Below are 10,315 nucleotides of genomic sequence, written 5' to 3'. Positions count from 1 at the left end.
AATAACTTACTACAATTCTAAATATTTTATATGAATTATAATATAAATAATAATACAATTAAATAACAATATAATTATTTCTGAGCATTACTTCTAGCAGTGTAAGTATCTCTCTCACTGTGAATTATGACTATGACCCTTTAAATAGATTACATTTATTATTGGAGTCATTAATACATTCATGTTGGTATGCTTCGAGCAGGCAGTCAAGTGAAAAATGCCAATATAGGAAAATGTAATCTTTTAATAGGTTTCGATTGCGCTGAAGGGATGCTTTTGGAGGGTTCACTATAGCACACAATGAGTGTGTCATACTTTCTGAGCATATGGTCTTCCTCATCCCCAAACACTCATTTACACTGTCAATATTCAGCAGGTGGAGAATAGTAGAATTGGACTTGTTGCTAAGTAACAGGCAGGAAGGATTTCCTGTTTGCTACAGCTGCTCTCTTAAATAAAACACTGGCAATACGTCCCAAGAGAAATTCTGTTTGGGTTCAGGTTTCAAAAGTCTGAAGAGCACATTGAGAATCTCCATCCATCCATCCATCGATCCATCCCAAAGCTAGAGGGAATTTATAAAAATCATTAAAGAGTTCTTTTCACAAATGAATGCTCAAAAAGTTCTAAAATCCGAGCAGGAAGTCATTAAATGTTGCATTAAATGTTGCATGCACAAAATAAGTAAATAAATAAATACAGCTTAACATCCTTCTCTGTGTTTTTGTTTTCTTTTACAATACAAATATCTAAACATCCTTGAATTACACTTACTTTGGATGCAAACTGAACATATCTTGTTTTCTGAGAAATCGAACACTGTAAATTGTAACAGCTTTCCTGACTCACATATACTTAGTTAACTTTATTCAGTAATATAAAATACATACTTCTTACTAGGTTTTGTTGAGTTACAGTCAATTTCAGGTTGAAAATAACAATTTACTTAATTGTTTGAGTTACGCTTACTTGAAACAAGCAAGTAGCAACAAAGGATGCAATGACGTTATTACACCAGTGAGAGGCAGCAGTGCAATAAAGCGTGCCTAAGGTGCAGAAAAAAAAACGAAGAAAAAGAAGCGGCACTGCAAGAGCATGCGTAATTTGCAAGGGGCAAGGAACTCGACCGGAAGTTGAATTTGGGTGGGGGCTGCCATCTTTTAGCAGAACTTCACTTGCGTTAGCATTCCCATTGACTCCCATTCATTTTGGCGTCACTTTGACAGCGAATAACTTTACATCTGAGGCGTTTAAAGACTCTGTTTGTCCATTATTTATTTCTAAAGATACACGACAATGTATAAAGGGCTCCATTACCTTCTATGTTACATTATGGCCCCGTATAAACAGTTTTTGTAAAAAATAGGCTAACGATTGCGTCATAACCACTCGGCTCGCTGTCGAATTACCATACAGACAGGAGGAGAAGCTCGCAGGCAATTAACTTAATATGGCGTACTGGCGTTACATTTTAAAATACTATACACAATAATTAATCAGAATACTTACTCCTGCTCACTCACGACAAAGAACTCCCCGCTCAAGCTCGCCGTCTCTGCAAGATTAACGATGGCAGTTTGCACGCACAGCCACTAGAAGATTTACATCTGGGCAGACAGGTTGCTGACGTCGTCAAGCTTCGTTTGAGTCTGCGCGCCAGAAACGGAAGTGCTAAAAAACGCTAAAACTGGGCTTCATTTGTCTCAATTGAGTTCCAATGGGGTCGCTGTGTCCATTTCTTTTACTGTCTATGGTAATTTGTAGGTCTCGGCGCCAATTCTTTGTGGCTGAGCTTCTTAATGTGTAACGTTAACAGTTACCAAATAATTTTGATTTTATTCAGATCTTGAAAAAGATGGTTTGGCCTGTTTTTTTTTTTTTTTTTTACATATAAAACTATCAGGTACCACAACGGTTCCTGGATTGACTAAAAATTAGTTTTAATTGTTCCAAATACAATTATGGTTTTCTATTTTACCATTTTCCCTGATATATTCTCATCTGTTGGCTTTGGTTTATAAATGATTAACGTTACAAAGCCGTTGAAATGGCGACATTTACTGTTATATTTAACAGTTCATGCAGAGATGACGTTTGTGATTATTTTTTATATGTTTTGTGATTTCACATTAACATTATACTATTATTTTTAAATTCAGTAAATTAAGAATATAATACAAGCACTGTAAAATGTTTCTTTACTCAAACTCAACTGTTTTATATCACTGCTGATATAATGAGCCGTCTTCTAACATAAGAAACATAGTAATGTTAAAAGTGATGTTAAACTAAGAAATCTTAATATCACATGAAAGTTTTTTTTTTTTTTTTTTTTGTACTGGCACAACATTACTGAAAGTTATCAGAGGAAACACTGTTTTAAAATGGTCTGTACTGAAGTCACACATGCATATTTATAGAACTGCGTATTTAAAGGTATATTTTCTGTAATGCTTGTAGAACATGCACATATCAAGGAATGTGTCTTTAATTTTGCAAAGCAGAACCTGTTAAATAAATTTTGTTCTTTTTTTAGAAGAAGTCCTTCTGGCAGCTGCCTCCTGATTGGTCTTCAACACACAGGTCTTGATACACTGGTGAGGACTTTATATTTTGTTAATATTTTGTTGACTAAACCAACTTAAAATATATGTCCACTTCAAATAATCTCTTGCAGATGCAGTGGAACTGTAAGCACTGTATTTTTTTCTGCAAACAAAAGAGGACTTTTGTTAAAACATTATCGTCTAAAACATGGAGGCTTGGTCTATGGTGTTAAAGCATTTACAAATTGTCAAACCTCCAGCAATTAGTTTAAAGACTGTTAAATAGAAGGACAAAATAGCATTCATATGCAGCATTACATCACAAATGTTCAAATAAAATGATGACAAAAGGACAAATTATAGGAAAATGCAAGGTAATTATTATCAACTTTATAATAAACTTAAATAAATAACAATATAGACAGACAGCGATAGATAGATACATAGATAGATAGATAGATAAATAGGTATATAGATAGATAGATAGATAAATAGGTATATAGATAGATAGATAGATGAAATGTTCATGTTCTAATTTGTTACACTGTTAATTTATGTTATAACATTTGATAGTGTTTAATATTTGATAATTTTTTCTTCTATTATACAGATGTTTTTTATTATTGTCTTATGTATATATGCTTTGACAATATTGTATTATTTACAGTCATGCCAATAAAGCAAATTTGAATTTGATAGATAGATAGATATATTGATAGATAGAGACAGATAGACAGAGATAGATAGATAGATAGATAGAGACAGATCGTTAGAGACAGATAGACAGATAGATAGATAGATAGATAGATAGATAGATAGATAGATAGATAGATAGATAGATAGATAGATAGATAGATAGATAGAGACAGACAGATAGATTGATAGAGACAGACAGATAGATTGATAGAGACAGACAGATAGATGGATAGATTGATAGAGACAGATAGATGGATAGATAGAGATAGATAGATAGATGGATAGATTGATAGAGACAGATAGATGGATAGATAGAGATAGATAGATAGATTGATAGAGACAGACAGATAGATGGATAGAGACAGACAGACAGATAGATAGAGACAGATAGATTGATAGAGATAGACAGATAGATAGGTAGATAGAGACAGATAGATAGATAGAGACAGATAGACAGATGGATAGAGACAGACAGACAGACAGATAGATAGATAGATAGATAGATAGATAGATAGATAGATAGATAGATAGATAGATAGATAGATAGATAGATAGATAGATAGATAGATAGATAGATATGATGTAAAACTGTGGATTTTCACGTTTCCCTGTTGTAATATTTTTATTGTTTGGTTTTATTCAGGCATGTGATGTTGATGGCTGGCCACAAGTGTCCGTTGGGGTGCTGACTGTTATTGATGAAGAAGAACCTCTCATTCCAAATAAACTGTACCTTGACCCAGTGTCTACTGCAGTCATTGTGGAGGGAGGTATAGTACTGGATAATCTGCAGAATCTGCCTCAGGCAATTTGCATCTTGTTTGGTCTGTCTTATGCTTTAAATTTGAAGTACCCAAAAGGCATTATCAACACTTTCAACTTCATTCAGAAAGTGATGCTTGGTTTGGGACAGAACAAACTGCCACCAAAACTACAATCTCTGAAAAATCTCCTGTTGAGCTGAGATGTAATCAAATGTGCAAGAGTGATGATATTTGACATTTGATAAAAAAAAAAAAAAATGTTCTGACAGTGGAATAAGAGTAGTTGATAGAAAAAAAAGGAAAACTAAGGCACTTGTTTAAAATTGTCAGCCCATTGGTTCTTGAGCAAGTTAAGAGGCTGCCAGTGTAATCGACGTGTGTCAGAGACATTGGTTTTGGCACTCGTCAACTTGTTGGTTCTATCAAATTTGGTCTCTGAAATGTTGTTGATTTAAAGTTGTTAAGATTCAAGGTATGGCCCATTTACTTATATAGATTTTATATACATGTATTTAGATTTTTGTATTGTAAAATATTTTTGTTTTAAACATTTTAAAAACCTGACTATTTGCATTTTCTTTTTACCCCAGTGCAAACTTGTGTGTACCATCCTTGTGTCAGTTGTTAAGAAAAATAAATATATTTACCTTTGAATTGTATCATTGCCTTTAATTTGTTTGTCCAGTTGCAAAATTTATCTTTGAAAAATTGTGAACCTATTCTCTGTGATTTATAATAGATGATTGTTAGCACTTAAGTTATTTGAGTAACGCTTGCTTGTTTTTTTTAAGGCAATCGGTTTGCATGGTTTTAACAAGTAAACTGGATTGCCTTTGAAGTAAAGTAAACTCGGTAATTCCAAGTTGTATGCAGAAAACATCACCTTAGCACAACTTGCATAAATAAGTTAGGAATACTCACAAAGTGAATTTTACTTGAAATTATTTAGTTGTTTAAAATAGTAATTCTGAGTAGTCTATACTAAGACAAGTACATCTAAAGTAAATGATTAAGTATACTATACAAATTTGTTTTAAGTTACTGGAACTCTCTTGTAAGTGTACAATACTAGACAGGCACTAGTTAGTTCTACATACTATTCCTATTTCACCTTACTTGGTTTTTTCAAGGCAATCGGTTTGCATGCTTTTTTTAAGTAAGGTTTACTTATTGGATTTTACAGTGAACAAAATGTATTCCTAAAACAAGAACAAACATCAGTCAGTGGGGTGTGAAAACTTCTTTTCCCTCTGAATTAACTAGATTTTTTCTTCTGAGCCCATTGGGAAAAAAATGTGTTTTGTTTAAATCATAAACTCATCTCTTAGTGATCAGTTTCTCACAAGACTACTTATTTCATGTAGTTTTGCTTCTTAAGTAAATGCATCTTGTTTTCAGAATCTTTAGACATTTGCACTGGAAAACAACTGAAAACTACTGAGGAAGAACATCACTTTCTTTTGTGGTGTGATCAGAAGACGCAATAAATGTTATTCCATGTTCTAGTGGTTGGAAGCAGAGCTATTCAAGATGAAAATGACTGGAGATCAGTCAGAAGTTGTATTTTCAAACTTTGACATGAACATTTAGAGACCTTATTGACATAAAACAGATATAAATACATGTTTTAATTAAACAGAAGCATTTTCAGCACTGGTCTCAGATTTGTGAACTGCAACTCATTTGTCCTGCACTTACTCCTGTTGTAAGTTAATGTATATGTCTTAATAAGTTAAGCTGAATACACACTGTATAATCAAGACACATTTACCAATTTTAGCTGCTCAAGGCACTAATGTGCCATTTAAGTGGAGAATCCAACAGCTGCACAATCGTGTTTCTTTGCTCAAATCTGAAGATGTACATCAGAGTCTGACATATAATAAAAGACAGTCGATGTTGCAGCATTTGCTTGAGCTTTTACCCCAGGTCTCACTGGGATCATAACATTAACAGTGAAGAAATGCTCATAAAGGACAGTCTTCACATCCCCCTGAGCTTTGACAAAATTTTTTTTTTTTTTTTTAATCGGGGGGACTTGAAAGTTAACAAGCAATTAAGGTAAACATACAATTTTACACCCAGGCCTATCTGCAATCAAAAGTGGTGCAATTACGAGACAGTAAAACCCCTTCAACCTGAAAACCCCAAACTGGATTTTAAAGCACAGATGTGCCTCTTGCAGCTGTGGGAACGCCTGATTAAAGACAGAGAGCTGTGCATAAAGATTCCCTCATCTCCGCCATAGTAATTTCTCATAATTAACATTCGAGCAAGGTCTTGATTTAACAGCACTGGTGTTTTCAAAGTCTTTTAAAAGGCTGGTGAAACACTTCACATATTTTGGTGTCAAGTCAAAGGTTGTACGTCCAATAAAACTATTGCATTTTGATAGAAAATTAGACAATGCCTATCTAACATAGACATGCCTTCATCCTCAAAGATCATGTAATACCATCCAATTAAATCTGTAAAATTTCAGTGCTGTGTAAATATGTAAAATGGTATTAATAGCACGAACAAATAAATAGAACAAAGATACAAATTACAATGTTAACGTTTTTTCAAGTTTAAGTACTGAAACAGAATAATCAAATGTAAAATATGATTGCATAATCTGCACTGCATAAATGAAATAGGTTAATTCTTGTTAAAACTACAATTTAAATCAAGAGCAGTAAGTGATTTTTTTTTCTTTTTTCTTGGATTTACAAGAACACAGACAGCAGCTGGTAAATTAGGTGCTGTCACTTTAAGAGACGATGCATCCAATATAATGATACACATCTGATTTTTGCTTATTTTCACCTAATGGTGTATTCACACCAAACAAAATATGCCCAGATTACTCGTGGGACAAACTGATTCATAATTGAATCTATTAGTAAAATCTGTGAAAATACCCAGCCCTATTGTCGGGTCATTTCTTGGTCTGGGTCTAAAATCTTGGTCATGAAGCAAAACTAGCAGAGATCTGATAGTTTGTCTGTGTAATGTGTACCTTTGGACTGGACCGGTCTTCATTAGTGTGTGTTTTCATCTGTGCTAACAAGCTCATCTGTTTCATTTCAGATTCTGAATAGACACACCAGCCGAGAGGTCTTGGCAAAAGGCTTTTTACTCACCGACAACTTTTTAATGAGATGACCGCTAAATATCCCCTCCATACGTGCATGCTTTGTTTCTGTAGCATTACATAGATGTCACTCTTTTGACCAGCTAGTCCGTCTAATTTGGTGCAAATTGACACGTGCATAATTTCATTGATGATCTCAGTGATGTAACTGGCAATAGAAACCTCATCAGTTTTCCTCATTAAGCCCGAGTTCCTCTTGCTCTTGAGCTAATCGTCAAACAGGTGCCAGATGCAAATAGTGTCACCTTAAGTAAAACAATGACAAAATTACCATGATGAATAGTCCTCGTTTTAAAAGCATATGGGTTTCTCGTAGCAACCAGTGTTTTTCTCTTAATGACATTACACATTACTCAAATTGATCTGTTTCGAGGTTTGTGGCGTCTCATTGTCATAAACTAATTACAGAGCGCCCTCGTCTGCTATGCTAATGACTTGATAGATTCCAGTCCCACTAAATAAACAGCACGGCATAATTGCAGCGCTGAGGATTGGCAGACATGATTAATATTATTCAGAGCTCTGGATTCTTATGCTAATGGAAGATCATGTTTTGTGTAGTCGTCTCGCAGGTGTGAAGGTACTGATGGAGTCGCTCATGGAAACGTTTGGTGTGTTGACATAATTACTACTGAAGCGGCAAGTTAAAGAATAGTCCTGCCTATATTTTTGGCAGTGAATTGTGATTGGCTGTTTGCTTACGTATTCTCATTCTAGAAAGCATGTGATTGGATGAAAATTTGCATGTGCCCTTAAATGCATTAATATTTTAAATTTGTAAGTGTGCTTAAGAATGTTTTCTTCGCATGCCTTTGACCTCAAAACTAGCAGACGTGGACTAAAAGCCGCAAACCACACATTATTGCTTTTGTGGTTACATGAATTTGAAGCAAACTCGAGAAAACTGAATTTTGTCATGTGGTTGTGAAAAGCAAGGATGAATTATGGTCTTGTAAGGCCCCGGGGCACAAACCAGACTGATGCCATTTTTCTAAATATAAAATATATTCCCCACCTGTAATAAGTCATACTGCTCACACTAAGCAATATTTTGTTTGTTATCTTGTATATAATTAAACAAATATTTGTTTTAATCAAATTTAAATATACAATATTATTTAATTATATACTTACACAATAAAAACAATCAACTAATTTATTACATTTAATTTAAGTTATATAATTTATGAAATGATTCTGTTATATGTCTTCAGTGTTTTATTGTATAACATAATTGTGCAATATTAACACACTTGTACAATATCATGTTTATTAAATGCATTTATATTATTATATATTCATATTTAAATTATTACAAGTTTTATATTAATAATATTTTATTATATAATTATTATTATTATTCATTTATATAACTTGACAATTTTCCTATAAAATCCTAACAGGCTTTTAAATAATAATGCCACTGAAATCATCAAAAGGCGGCATCTGTACCATCTCATAATGTCAACATGATTCTGCCTGCGCCTGTGTGTGTGTGTGTGTGTGTGTGTGTGTGTTTGGTCTTGTTTGATTGGCAGCATCTGATGAAACTGTGTGTAAAGGACCATGAATGGATCAGCTGCTTCACCCTGAAGGACAGAGACAATTATTTTGAGTCTCTTAGTTTTATTTTTGTAAACCCCTGATAAGAATATGATCTTTTCATGGTTGTTTTCATAGATTTTTGTTAAGATTAGCAGAAGGATGGTGGCTGATATCACCGATAGGATATCAGGTGTGAATTCCTATAGCAGAGATGATATTCAGCTTTTCTCTTGTGGCTCTTGGATCTTTGATGCTAAAACGTCCACCTTGTAACCTGCCGACAAAGTTTACCGATGTTGTCATTGCTGACGTCTATCCCCAAGGTTATCCAGCGCTCCTATCTCTGATTTCAGATCAGACATGTCGTCTTCTGTGCCCAGCATGCCACCGGCTGCTGAAATGAGAAATAGCTGGTATCATGAAGTCTTGAGAGGTTGAGGACTAACTCTCTGTCCGTGTGTGTAGATGTTTTCATGAAATCACACTTGACAATCTCAAGTACTATATGAACTGAACAGAGGCATGCACATTTACAACACTTTTCCAGTTTGGTCAAGATGACTAGATGCATGAATCACAAACTATTAAATGCATTTTTTACAAAAACAAAATGACAATAATAATTCACCTCGAATATGAGGAGTGGTTTGTATGGGTTCAGGCTTTCGAAGGGTGCACATGTGTATGCAAAGCCTACAAAATCTTATATCAATCGACAAACTGTATAATATAACAAGTTGATAGAGTCCCCTGCTGTGAATACTAAAATGCTGATCAAATCATTCTAGATGCTGGCAGTGAGGAAAGCTACATCTGTCAGCAAGACCTGCAAAAATGTATTTTAAAAAATCTAAATTAATACCGTATGAGCAGGGTAGGGCAATGTCTTTGGTAACATGGAAAATGACTGTAAAAACTTGATTTACAGTTGAAATACAGAGACAGAGAGAGAGAGAGAGAGAGAGAGAGAGAGAACCATTTTATAATTACAGGGGGACTCAAGTCCATACATCAAACCTAAATGAAAAAGAAAAGTATAATATATACACATATAAACTCTATAAACAGTAAACTCCATTCACCATAAAGCAATAATAAAATAAACTGGAAAGAATGCCCTTTATTATAACAATCTTACAATTAACAAACAATCCAAACCCTTGTGGTACCCAAAATGGAAGCTTTAGCCTAAGTTCTGCCAGGAAGACTCAATCACTTCGTCACTAATTACCTTCATCATTATCCAATCACGTCTTTATACTCCTGTATAAAAGATCGTACTTACACATGTTTGAGTTCGCAGATGCCGACGCGACAACAACCTCCACCCTCCACCCTCCCCACCCACCACCACCACCACCAGGATGGTCCTGTCCTTACCCTCCAGGGGGGTCGGCTGCGCCCCTGCCTTCGTCTTCAGGCAGGAAATGCAGATTCGCTACCCTCGGATTACGAACCGTGGACGGGGCCTTCCGCCAAAGAAATTTATAATTGTGCTCGCTGAGCTGTCAATAAATGTACGCTTCGTACATCATTTTATCTCCCGAGTCTTTCTGGTAGAACTACATTTCCCATAATTCCTAACACAGGATATAAAGGACATCAGAAAAAGCCGCACTCTTTTAATT

The 10,315-nt window shown here is 34.7% G+C and overlaps 1 long non-coding RNA gene across 1 annotated transcript; it reads left to right on the top strand.

The window, feature by feature from the left end:
* The first annotated feature begins 2,108 nt into the window (after window positions 1-2,108).
* On the top strand, window positions 2,109-4,660 carry LOC127947025 (uncharacterized). The gene is made up of 2 exons (XR_008151228.1): window positions 2,109-2,597; window positions 3,886-4,660. It is a non-coding gene; the product is annotated as an uncharacterized LOC127947025 (long non-coding RNA).
* Window positions 4,661-10,315: the final 5,655 nt, after the last annotated feature.

The sequence above is a fragment of the Carassius gibelio genome, chromosome A1 (genome assembly GCF_023724105.1).
Source record: "Carassius gibelio isolate Cgi1373 ecotype wild population from Czech Republic chromosome A1, carGib1.2-hapl.c, whole genome shotgun sequence".
NCBI lineage: Eukaryota > Metazoa > Chordata > Actinopteri > Cypriniformes > Cyprinidae > Carassius > Carassius gibelio.
Note: the sequence above shows the minus strand (reverse complement) of the source record. Positions and strands in the feature narration are given on the sequence as shown.